Here is an 11,588-nt window from a genome sequence, read left to right as displayed (position 1 = left end):
GCTGAAGACAGAAGGAGGTGCAAGGATAGGAACCCAGATGTTCGGGTGACGCTCACATATCAATTAACCCTCCAGTGACAAAAGACGGGGCAAACAGACGGGGCATCAGGGTGGGCCTCAGCATCAAAAAGCTGGAGATACTGGCCGGACGCAGTGGCTCACACCTGTAACCCTAGCACTTTGGGAAGCCGAGGCAGGTGGATTGGCTGAGCTCTGGAGTTTGAGACCAGCCTGGGCAACTCGGTGAAACCCTGTCTACACTAAAATACAAAAAATTAGCTGGGCATGGTGGCGTGCATCTGTTGTCCTAGCTACTCGGGAGGCTGAGACAGGAGAATCGTTTGAACCTGGGAGGTGGAGGTTACAGTGAGCCGAGATTGCGCCATTGCACTCCAGACTGGGCGGCAGAGCAAAACTCCATCTCAAAACAACAACAACAACAAAACCAAACCAAGAAAAATGCTGGAGGGAGCTATAGAGATCACAGCCCACTGGCTCTCAAATGTGCCATGCTTTGAAGTCACCTGGGAAGCTCTAAAACCTTTGGATGCCCAGGTCCCACCCTACAGTTTGACTTAGCTGGTCTAGATGCAGTCTGAGCCCCAGAACTTTGTAAAGGTTCCCAGCTGATTTCAATGTGCAGCCAAGATTGTGAACCATGGATTTGGCCAAGCCACTTAAAGGAGCAAACAGGGAAACTGAGGCCTTAAAAAGTGATATGTTTACCACTAGTCACATGGCCAGCCAGGCACAGGCCTGGCACCAGACCTGGCTCACCTGGCTGCCAGGCTGACGCTGCCTTCCCAGCATGCTGGTGTGTCTTTCTTCAAGAACTGGGGCAGGTGGGGGCAATGGAAAGGCGGAAGTAGCAGGGATCTCCTGGCCTGGACTTTGCCAGCCTGAGAAAATGTACTTTGGCCAGCCTGGCTGCCAAGGTGTGGTCAGCCATAAAAAAGGCATCTTGAGCCTCTGCCCTTGAGTGGGCGTGGCTACAGGTGCAGGGGAACTGTAGAGGAGAAGGCTTGGCACCTGAGGAGAAACCTCAGTTCATTCTCATTTTACTCACCTGTTTGGTCTATTCCTTCACTCCCCATTCACTGATTCACTCATCCACACATTCACTCAACAACACTCATTTTTTTCTTATTTAGGGGAACACACTTCTTTTAATTTATTTTATTTTTTGAGAAGCAGTTTTGCTCTTGTTGCCCAGGCTGGAGTGCAATGGGGGGATCTCAGCTCACTGCAACCTCTGCCTCCCGATTTCAAGTGATTCTCCTGCCTCAGCCTCCTGAGTAGCTGGTATTACAGGTGTGCGCCACCACACTCAGCTAATTTTTTTTTTTTTTAGTAGAGACAGGGTTTCGCTATGTTGGCCAGGCTGGTCTTGAACTCCTGACCTATGGTGATCCAGCTGCCTCGGCCTCCCAAAGTGCTGGATTTACAGGCGTGAGCCAATACGCCTGGACTTTTAATTAATTTTAATGTTTAAAATTAAAGTATCACATGTTCTATTTTTTAAAAATCTGGTACTAAAAATCAGGGCCAATTAGCAAGGAAGAAGGCCAAGTGCGTGGGGGAAAGTCACCTGCCACACAGGCATGTGACTTGTTCCACTCCTTATGCTGGGCACTTAGTGGGACCTTTTATCTATGTATTAGTTTTGCCTGTGTGTGAGCCTGTGAGAGCTTTTAATTCTGGTATAGTTTCAAACTTACAGAAAGTTGTGCCAGGAATAGTGGCTCCTGCTATTAGGAGGATTGCTTGAGCCCAGGAGTTTGAGACCAGCCTGGCCAACATGGTGAAACCCCATCTCTACAAAGAATAAAAAATGAAAGAGCTTTTCTTGTTATCCATTCATTCATTATCATTGTGAACTCATGGATTCTTATTTTATTCTGTGGGTCCATCACTACCATGATCTATTTTGATGCTTAAATCATCCCAACTTTGCTAAGCATTTTATCCTAACAGCTGTTTCCCATATCGTTTGACATATCCCCATTATTTTTTTTAGCACTTTATTTATTTTATTTTATTTTTTAGACAGAGTCTTACTCTGTCGCCCAGGCTGGAGTTCAGTGGTGTGATCTCAGCTCACTGCAACTTCTGCCTCCCAGGTTCAACCAATTCTCCTGCCTCAGTCTCTCAAAGAGCTGGACTACAGGCACGTGCCACCACGACCAGCTTTTTTTTTTTTTTGTATTTTTAGTAGAGAGAGGGTTTCACCATGTTCGTCAGGCTGGTCTCAAAATCCTGACCTCAAATGACCTGCCCTCCTCCGCCTCCCAAAGTGCTGGGATTACAGGCGTGAGCCACCCTGCCTAGCTTGTGAGCACTTTCTTATTTCCTGGCACATCAAGGTGTTCTGGGCTCCACTGCACTTTTTCCACCCCAGCCCTGCCATCAGGCACTTCTCAAGGAGCAAGTTTCTTTTCCATGAGACAGGTGTGATCATTCCCACTGACATGACATTGCTTCTAGGCTCTTCCCATGTGTAGAGCTAGAAACACACATACATACACACCATACACACATGCACATATACACAAACACATGCATCTATTTCTGTATATAAATATATGTTTTAAAATCAATCTAATTTATTTAGTTTTCTCTTTTGTGTGTATATATATTTAAGAGAACAACTTCACATTTTCAATTCTATTCCAACACCAAAGGATTCTCCCTAGCTGGCTTGCTTGCCTTCCTTTCTTCCTCCCCAGCTCTCTCTTTCTATTTTAAACAACAGAAACATATTTTCTCACAGTTCTAGAGGCCAGAAATCCAAGATCAAGACATTGGAAGGGTTGATTCCTTCTGGAAGCCCTGAGGAAGAATCTGTTTCATGCTGCTCTCCTATTCTAGTGGTTGCCAAACTTGAAGTTCCATATTGTAACTCTCTTCTCCAGTGGGGGAAATCTGGCTCCTAACATCTTTTTTTTTTTGAGATGGAGTTTCGCTGGAGTGCAATGGCATGATCTCGGCTCACTGCAACCTTCGCCTCCTGGGTTCAAGCAATTCTCCTGCCTCAGCCTCCCAAGTAGCTGGGACTACAGGCGTGCACCACCATGCCCGGCTAATTTTTGTATTTTTAGTAGAGAAGGGGTTTCACCTTGTTGACCAAAATCATCTCGATCTCTTGACCTCGTGATCCACTCGCCTCGGCCTCCCAAAGTGCTGGGATTATAGGTGTGAGTCACCGTGCCTGGCCTCCTAACGTCTTTAATACATTTACTCCTTTGCTCAGTCCAGTATAGAGAAAGTTTCAGAACTGTTCATTTGAAATATATTGAGGTTCATTGTTTTTGTTTGTATATGAGGATTCTTCCTAGTCCTTGTTGATTTTATTTATTTATTTATTTATTTATTTATTTATTTATGACAGTCTTGCTCTGTTGCCCAGGCTGGAGTGCAGTGACATGATCTCATCTCACTACAACCTCTGCCTCCCGGGCACAAGCAGTTCACATGCTTCAGCCTCCCAAGTAGGCTGCACCACCATGCCTGGCTAATTTTTGTATTTTTTCTAGAGATGGGTTTTCACCATGTTGACCAGGCTGGTCTCGAACTCCTGGCCTCAAGCAATCTGCCTGCCTTGATCTCCCTGAGTGCTGGGATTACAGGCATGAGCCATTGTGCCTGGTTAATGTATTATTTCTTGAACATATTCATCATTAAATGGTTCTGTAGGTAGAGCCAAAAGATTGATATTTTAAAAAGTGTTATTTTACTTTTTCATCCCTTTCATTTCATTCCCATCTATCTATGCCCTGTAGGAAACTAATCTATTTCATTTCTGACTTATCTTTCCTATGTTTCTTTTTGCAAAATTGAACAGATTTGTTTTCTTCTTATTCCTTTCTTAAACAAAAGAAGCTACATATATTCTTTTCTGCTTTGCCTTTTTTTTTCTTTGAGACAGAAGTCTTGTTACATCACCAGGCGCCAGGCTGGAGTGCAGTAGCACGACCTCAGCTCACTGCAACCTCTGCCTCCCAGGTTCAAGCAATTCTCCTGCCTCAGCCTTCTGAGTAGCTGAGACTACAGACATACACCGCCACACCCAGCTAATTTTTGTATTTTTAGTAGAGAGGGGGTTTCACTATGTTGGCCAGGATGGTCTTGATCTCTTGACCTCGTGATCCATCCACCTCGGCCTCCAAAAGTGCTGGTATTACAGGCGTGAGCCACCGTGCCCAGCCTGCTTTGCCTTTTTTTTTTTTTTTTTTTTTTTAAAAACGATAGAGTTTCACCATGATGGCCAGGCTGGTCTTGAACTCCTGACCTCAGGTGATCCACCCACCTCAGCCTCCCAAAGTGCTAGGATTACAGGCATGAGCCACCGCGCCCGGCTGCTTTGCCTTTTTTAAACGAAATACTATTTCCTGGAAATCATTTCATATCAGTTCGTTGAGACCCTACTCACTTCCCTCATCCAACAGTGTGGATATTCTGTAGTTTATTCAAAAATAGCCTATGTATAGGGATTTAGTATGTTTCTGGTATTTTGCAATTACAAACAGTGCTACAGTTAATAATCTTGTGCCTATGTATTTTGTGTTGTGTATCTTCTGGGCAAGTTCCTAGAAGTGAGATTCGTGAGTCAAAAAGCAGAAGGCCTGGCACAGTGCCTCATGCCTGTAATCCCAGCACTTTAGGAGACCAAGGTGGGTGGATCGCTTGTGGTCAGGAGTTCAAGACCGGCCTGGCCAACTTGGTGAAATCCCATCTCTACTAAAAGCACAGAATTAGCCAGGTGTGGTGGCATGCGCCTGTAAGCCCACCTACTTGGGAAACAGAGGCAGGAGAATCCCCTGAACCTGGGAGGCGGAGGTTGCAATGAGCCAAGATAGAGCCACTGCACTCCAGCCTGGGTGGCAAAGCAAGACTCCATCTTAAAAAAAAAAAAAAAAAGAAGTAAGCATATATGTACTTTCATTAGACATTAAACATTTTTCCTTCATGAAAGTTTAACCATTGTGCATTCCCGCTAGGCATGTATGAGAGTGCCTGTTTCCCCAGAGCCTCACCAATAGTGTGTTGTCAATTTTGTGGTTTTTGTCGATCAGATGGTAGGAGATAGCATGTAAAATGTGGGTTTATTATTCAAGTGTGGTGAGACCAACAGCTCAGGGATGACTGGCAATGAAAAGGCAATTTGTTGCTCACAGTTCCAAGAGGAGGGGTGCACCATGCCATGCAGGGTACGCAGGAAACAGCAGGTTGGTCAAAAGGCAGAGGGAGTGAGGAGAAACTGGGCGAGAGCCTTTATTTCCTGGGAAGGAAGTGGGTGAGGCAGGACAGGCAGGTTTAGGATTGCTTAGTTTGGATAATGTTAATGGGCTCTGGGGTATAGGGCCTGTCCATAGTTGTTTGGTACTTAGCCCTGCAGTGATGAGGGAAGGTGAATAATGGTTTGGAGTGTAGCAGTCTTGTGACAGGCCAGTGAGGGAGGAAGTTCGAGTTATATGCTCCAGATTGGGTAGTTTGTATATGAAAGGCATGCTCACAGGTGAGTCATTTACTATGTTTAGAAATTGGCCAGTCCTGGGAGGGCCAGTGAGTGAGGCTCCAGGTGTCAAAATATCAGACTAACAAGACATGCTTAATACCAACAATATCACAGTTTTGTTTTGTTTTCTTTTTTTTTAAAGACGAGGTTTCACCATATTGGTCAGGCTGGTCTTGAACTCCTGACCTCAGGTGATCTGCCTGCCTCAGCCTCCCAAAGTGCTAGGATTACAGGTGTGAGCCACCGCACCTGGCTGGTTTTTCACTTGTCATTGAAGTTGGACAGCTTTTCATATATTAAGGACCATTTTCATTGTATATATCTTCTTTTGTTGTTTGTCTCTTGTGCTTCTATTTATTTATTTTTTCTTTTTCTTTTTTTGCCTCTATTTCTATAGGATTTTTCTTCCTTCACGTATTCTGTACAATGCTAATGTTTTTAGGGATATATAGAGATAACTATTACAAATATGTCCCCCCAGTTTGTCATTTGTATTTTGACTTTGCTTATGGTGTTTTTTATTGTTTTAAAAAATTTTGTGTAGCGAACTTATCAATCATTTCTTTGATTGGATCTGTATTTTGATTTGCTGTTAGAAAGCCTTTCTTTACCTCCAGATTACAGAGGAATTCAACGCTGTTGTTTTTCCTAGTACTTGTATAATTTTCTCTTTGTACATTTCCATCTCTAATCCACCTGGAGTTTATTCTTAGAGTATACCGTGAGATGTGGTTCTAATTTTCTCCATTTTACAAATGGTTATCCAGTTGTCCCAGCATAATTTATTTAAAAATCCACCTTTGCTCTGTTGATTTGAGAAGTCACCTTCACTGTGTGCTAAATTTCCATATGTACTTGGGACTGTTCCTGGACTTTCTATTCTGTCTACTGGTCTCGATGGCAAATTCAGGTGCTAATGTAACACTTTTTTTTAAATTACAGAGGAGTTTTAGTATATTTTTATATCTAGAAGAGTTAGATCTTAGTTTTTATTTTTGTATTTTTCTAACTATTGCATGCTAACTTCTCCATGTGACTCATTTTGTTTTTGTTTTTGAGACGGTCTCACTCTGTCGCCCAGGCTGGAGTGCAGCAGCATGATCTCAGCTCACTGCAACCTCCACCTCCTGGGTTCAAGCAATTCTCCTGCCTCAGCCTTCCGAGTAGCTGGGATTACAAGCGTGAGCCATTGCACCTGGCTAATTTTTGTATTTTTATTAGAGATGGGGTTTGCCATATTGGCCAGGCTGGTCTCCAACTCCTGACCTCAGATGATTCACTTGCCTGGGCCTCCCAAAGGGCTGGAATTACAGGCTGAGCCACTGGGCCCAGCCTCCAAGTGACTTAGTATCCGCTTATCTAGCTTCATAAAAGTTATGTTAGTGTAAGTGTAGCATATGAAGGAAGAAAAATCCTATAGAAATAGAGGCAAAAGACACAAATAACGAAAGAAGATATATTGAAAATGGGCTGGGCATGGTGGCTCACGTCTGTAGTAATCCCAGCACTTTGGGAGGCCGAGGTGGGTGGATCACCTGAGGTCGAGAGTTTGAGACCAGCCTGACCAACATGGAGAAACCCCATCTTTACTAAAAATACAAAAATAGCCGGGCGTGCTGGCACATGCCTGTAAAGCCAGCTACTTGGGAGGCTGAGGCAGGAGAATTGCTTGAACCTGGGAGGCAAAGGTTGTGGTGAGCCGAAATTGCACCATTGCACTCCAGCATGGGCAACAAGAGCAAAACATCATCTTTAGAAAAAAAAAAAAAGACTATAAAGCAACTATTAGGTTGGTGCAAAAGTAATTGTGTTTCTTTGCCATTATAAAAGCAATGGCAGGCCAGTGCGGTGGCTCACGCTTGTAATCCCAGCACTTTGGGAGGCCAAGGCGGGTGGATCACTTGAGGTCAGGAGTTCAAAACCAGCTTGGCCAACATGGTGAAACCCCATCTTTACTAAAAATACAAAAAATTAACAGGGTGTGATGGTGCACGACTGTAATTCCAGCTACTCAGGAGGCTGAGGCAGGAGAATTGCTTGAACTCAGGAGTTAGATATTGCATGAACCGAGATTGTGTAACTGCACTCCAGCCTGGGCAGTAGAGTGAGACTCTGTCAAAATAAATAAATAAAATGGCAAAACCAACAATTACTTTTGCATCAACCTAATAAATAGTACTTGGCTCCTAGCTGACCCTTGTATCCATTGAGTCAATAAAGAAAATCCGTAAGTTAGGCATGGGGGTGCATGCCTGTAATCCTGACAATCTGGGGGGCCTAGGGGATACGATCACTTGAGCCTAGGAATTTAAGGCTAGACTGGGCAATATAGAGAGATACTACCTCTACAAAAAATTTAAAAAATAGCTGGATGTGGTGGCATGTGCCTATAGTCCCAGCTGCTCAGGAGTCTGAGGCAGGAGGATCAGTTGAGCCTGGGAGGTTTAGGCTCCAGTGTGCCATGATTATGCCACTGTACTCCAGCCTGGGGCGGTGGGGAGAGAAAGAGAGAGAGACAGAGGCAGAGAAAATAAAATCTATACCAGCTTCTAGGTTTGGAGACTCAACAAATAATCCAATTTGGTTCTGTAAAAGAGATGGCAGCTCTGGGAAGGCGACACTGTCGTGGATGTAGAAGTCCTATTCTTACTTCTGAGTGTGGAGCGTAGGCAATTTGTTTATCTTCTCTCTGAGCCTCAGTTTCCTCATCTATACAATTGGGAGATAACAGTACTATCTATTCTACTTGTGAGGATGATTCAAGGATAGAATACACAAAAATACATTTTGTGAATTTTTTTTAAGACAGAGTTTCACTCTTGTCGCCCAGGCTGGAGTGCAAGAGCACAATCTTGGATCACTGCAACCTCTGCCTCCTGGGTTCAAGCAATTCTCCTGCCTCAGCCTCCTGAGTAGCTGGGATTACAGGCATGCACCACCATGCCCAGCTAATTTTCGTATTTTTAGTAGAGACGGGTTTTCACCTTGTTGGCCTGGCTGGTCTTGAGCTCCTGACCTCCGGTGTTCTGCCCACCTCGGCCTCCCAAAGTGCTGAGATTACAAGCGTGAGCCATTCTGTAAATTTTGAAGTGCTGTATCAGTTGTTGTCTATTGCCACTGCTTGAGGGCATCCTGGAGGCCTTAGAGAAGCCAATTCAGATAAAGGTCTTGGGCAACCACTAGGGGTCAGGAGAGGGCGAGATGTTTCTTCAGGGACAGGTCTCTTAACCAAAGACCCTTCACCCGCTAGCCCACGATCCCTCCACCGTTTCGTTTTGTTTTCCTCTTGGGAGTGGAGCACTATTGTAGCCATACCATTGTTTTCTTTGATCTTGGAATCAGCAAGAAGGGTTGACTGAGTAGGATGACGACTTTGTCTTGAACACACATGCCGGCTGTTGACTACCTTACAGGCTTGGGCCACAAGAGCAGGTGGAAGGAAGGGAGAGCCCCAGGGCAGCTGCTGGGCTTTGACTTCATGAGATGGCAAGTTGAACAAGGATGGATGGGAACCATGGAAAGTCAAAAAGCCTAACTTTGCCAGGCGCAGTGGTTCATGCCTGTAATCCCAGGGTTTTGGGAGGCCAAGACCAGGAGTTCAAGACCATCTCAGGCAACATAGTGAGACTCTGTCTACAATATTTTTTTGTACAGAGTCTCACTATGTACAAAAAAGTGAGATGGCTGGGTGTGGTAGCTGGGTGCAGTGGCTGGGTGCGGTGGCTTGGTGCAGTGGCTTACGTCTGTAATCCCAGCACTTTGGGAGGCCAAGGCGGGAGGATCACCTGAGTTTAGGAGTTTGAGACCAGCCTGACCAATATGGTGAAACCCCATCTCTATTAAAAATACGAAAATTAGTTGGGCGTGGTGGCGATGCCTGTAAGCCCAGCTACTCTGGAGTCTGAGGCTGGAGAATCAATTGAACCCAGGAGGTGGAGGTTGCAGTGAGCTGAAACCGTGCCATTGCACTCTAGTCTGGTGACAAGAGCAAAACTCTGTCTCAGAATATATATATATATATATGTAAAATTTTTTCTGACCAGACACGGTGGCTCATGTCTATAATCCTCACACTCTGGGAGGCTGAGGCAGAAGGATGCTTGGGCCTGTGAGTTCTATATCAACCTAGGCAACATGGTGAGACCCTGTCTAAAACAATTAAAAAGTAAACTAGCCAAGCATGTCGGCACAGGCCTATAGTCCTAGCTACTTGGGAGGCTGAGGTGAGAGGAAAACTCTTGAGCCCAGGATCTCAAGCCTGCAATGGGCCATCATGACATCACTGGGCTCCAGCCTGGGCGACAGAGTGAGATCCTGTCTCAGTAACAATAACTACAACAAAAGTTCCCAGGGCCTTTGTATTACCTTCATCATCATCAATAACAAACAATATGGTTAAAAACAAAAAGAACCAACAAGCACACAGACAGAGCAGGGCAGGGAGAGTCCCACAGTTGGACTACATCACAGCTGGGTGGGCAGGTGATAGGACTCTCGCCCCAGAGGTCTTCTCAGCTGGCCTGTCTGCTCAAATCTTCCGGCATGAGAAAGATACCCACAACCCGGGAGAAACACAACAGCAGCAGCGCCATACGGAGACAGTGACAGATGGCATGGAGAATTCCTACACAGTGAAGCCTTGTGATGCAGGCGGCACTGCCACAGACAGGCCATCCTGCCAGGGATGCTGTTTCTTTTTTACGAGACAAAGTCTTACTCTGTCACCCAGGCTAGAGTGCAGTGGTGCAGTCATAGCTCACTGCATCCTCTAATTCCTGGGCTCAAACAATCCTCCCACCTCAACCTCTTGAGTAGCTGGGGCTGCAGGTGTGCACCACCACGTCTGGCTTTTTTTTTTTTTTTTTGAGATGGAATCTCGCTCTGTCGCCAGGCTGGAGTGCAGTGGTGCTATCTAGGCTAACTGCAATCTCCGCCTCCCAAGATCAAGCAATTCTCCTGTCTCAGCCTCCTGAGTAGCTGGGACTACAGGCACCTGCCACCATGCCCGGCTAATTTTTGTATTTTTAGTGGAGATGGGATTTCAAATCATGTTGGTCAGGCTGGTCTTGAACTCTTGACCTAGGGTGATCTGCCTGCCTCGGCCTTGGGAGGCTAAGGTGGGAGGATCACTTGGGCCCAGGAGGCTAATCTGCAATGAGCCAAGATCTTGCCACTGCACTCCAGCCTGGGCAACAGAGCAAGACCCTCTCTCTCTCTCTCTCTCTCAAAAAAAAAAAATCTGTATGTATTTTTTTTGAGACCATTTCACTCTGTTGCCCTAGCTGGAATGCAACGGCACAGTCTCAGCTCTGCAACCTCTGCCTCCTGGGTTCAAGTGATTCTTGTGCCTCAGCCACCCAAGTAGGTGGGATTACAGGCATACACCACCATGCCTGGCTAATTTTTGTATTTTTTGTAGAGACGGGGTTTTAACCATGTTGACCAGGCTGGTCTTGAACTCCTGACCTCAAGTGATCTGCCCACCTCAGCCTCCCAAGGTGCTGGGATTACAGGCGTGAGCCACCACACCCCTGTCTATCCATTTTAAAGTGTACAATTCAGTGGCTTTTAGTATATCCACAAGGCTGTGCAACCTTCACCGCCCTCTCATTTCAGAAACTCCAAAGTGTGACGCTCCTAAGTGACCATTAGCTGTCACTCCTTATTTCCCCCTCCCCAGCCTTCAGCAATCAATAATCTACTTTCTGTCTATGGGTTTGTCTGTTCTGGGGATTTCATACAAATGAACTCATGGAATATGTAGCCTTTTGCGTCTGTCTCTCTTCACTTGTTCACGGCTCATCTGTAATGTAGCATGTGTTGCCATTTCATTCTCTTTCATTGCTGAGTTATATTCCAGTACATGAATATGCCACATTTTATCCATTCATTAGTTGATGGACATCTGGGTTGTTTCCACTTTTTGGCTATTATGGATCATGCTGCTATGAACATTCTTATTCAAGTTTTTGTGTGTGTGTTTGTTTTTTTGAGACAGGGTCTCGCTGTCACCCTGGCTGGAGTGCAGTGGCATAATCTCAGTTCACTGCAACCTCTGCCTCCCGGGTTCAAG

Source organism: Callithrix jacchus, chromosome 5, assembly GCF_049354715.1.
Source record: "Callithrix jacchus isolate 240 chromosome 5, calJac240_pri, whole genome shotgun sequence".
Taxonomy (NCBI): domain Eukaryota; kingdom Metazoa; phylum Chordata; class Mammalia; order Primates; family Cebidae; genus Callithrix; species Callithrix jacchus.
Note: the sequence above shows the minus strand (reverse complement) of the source record.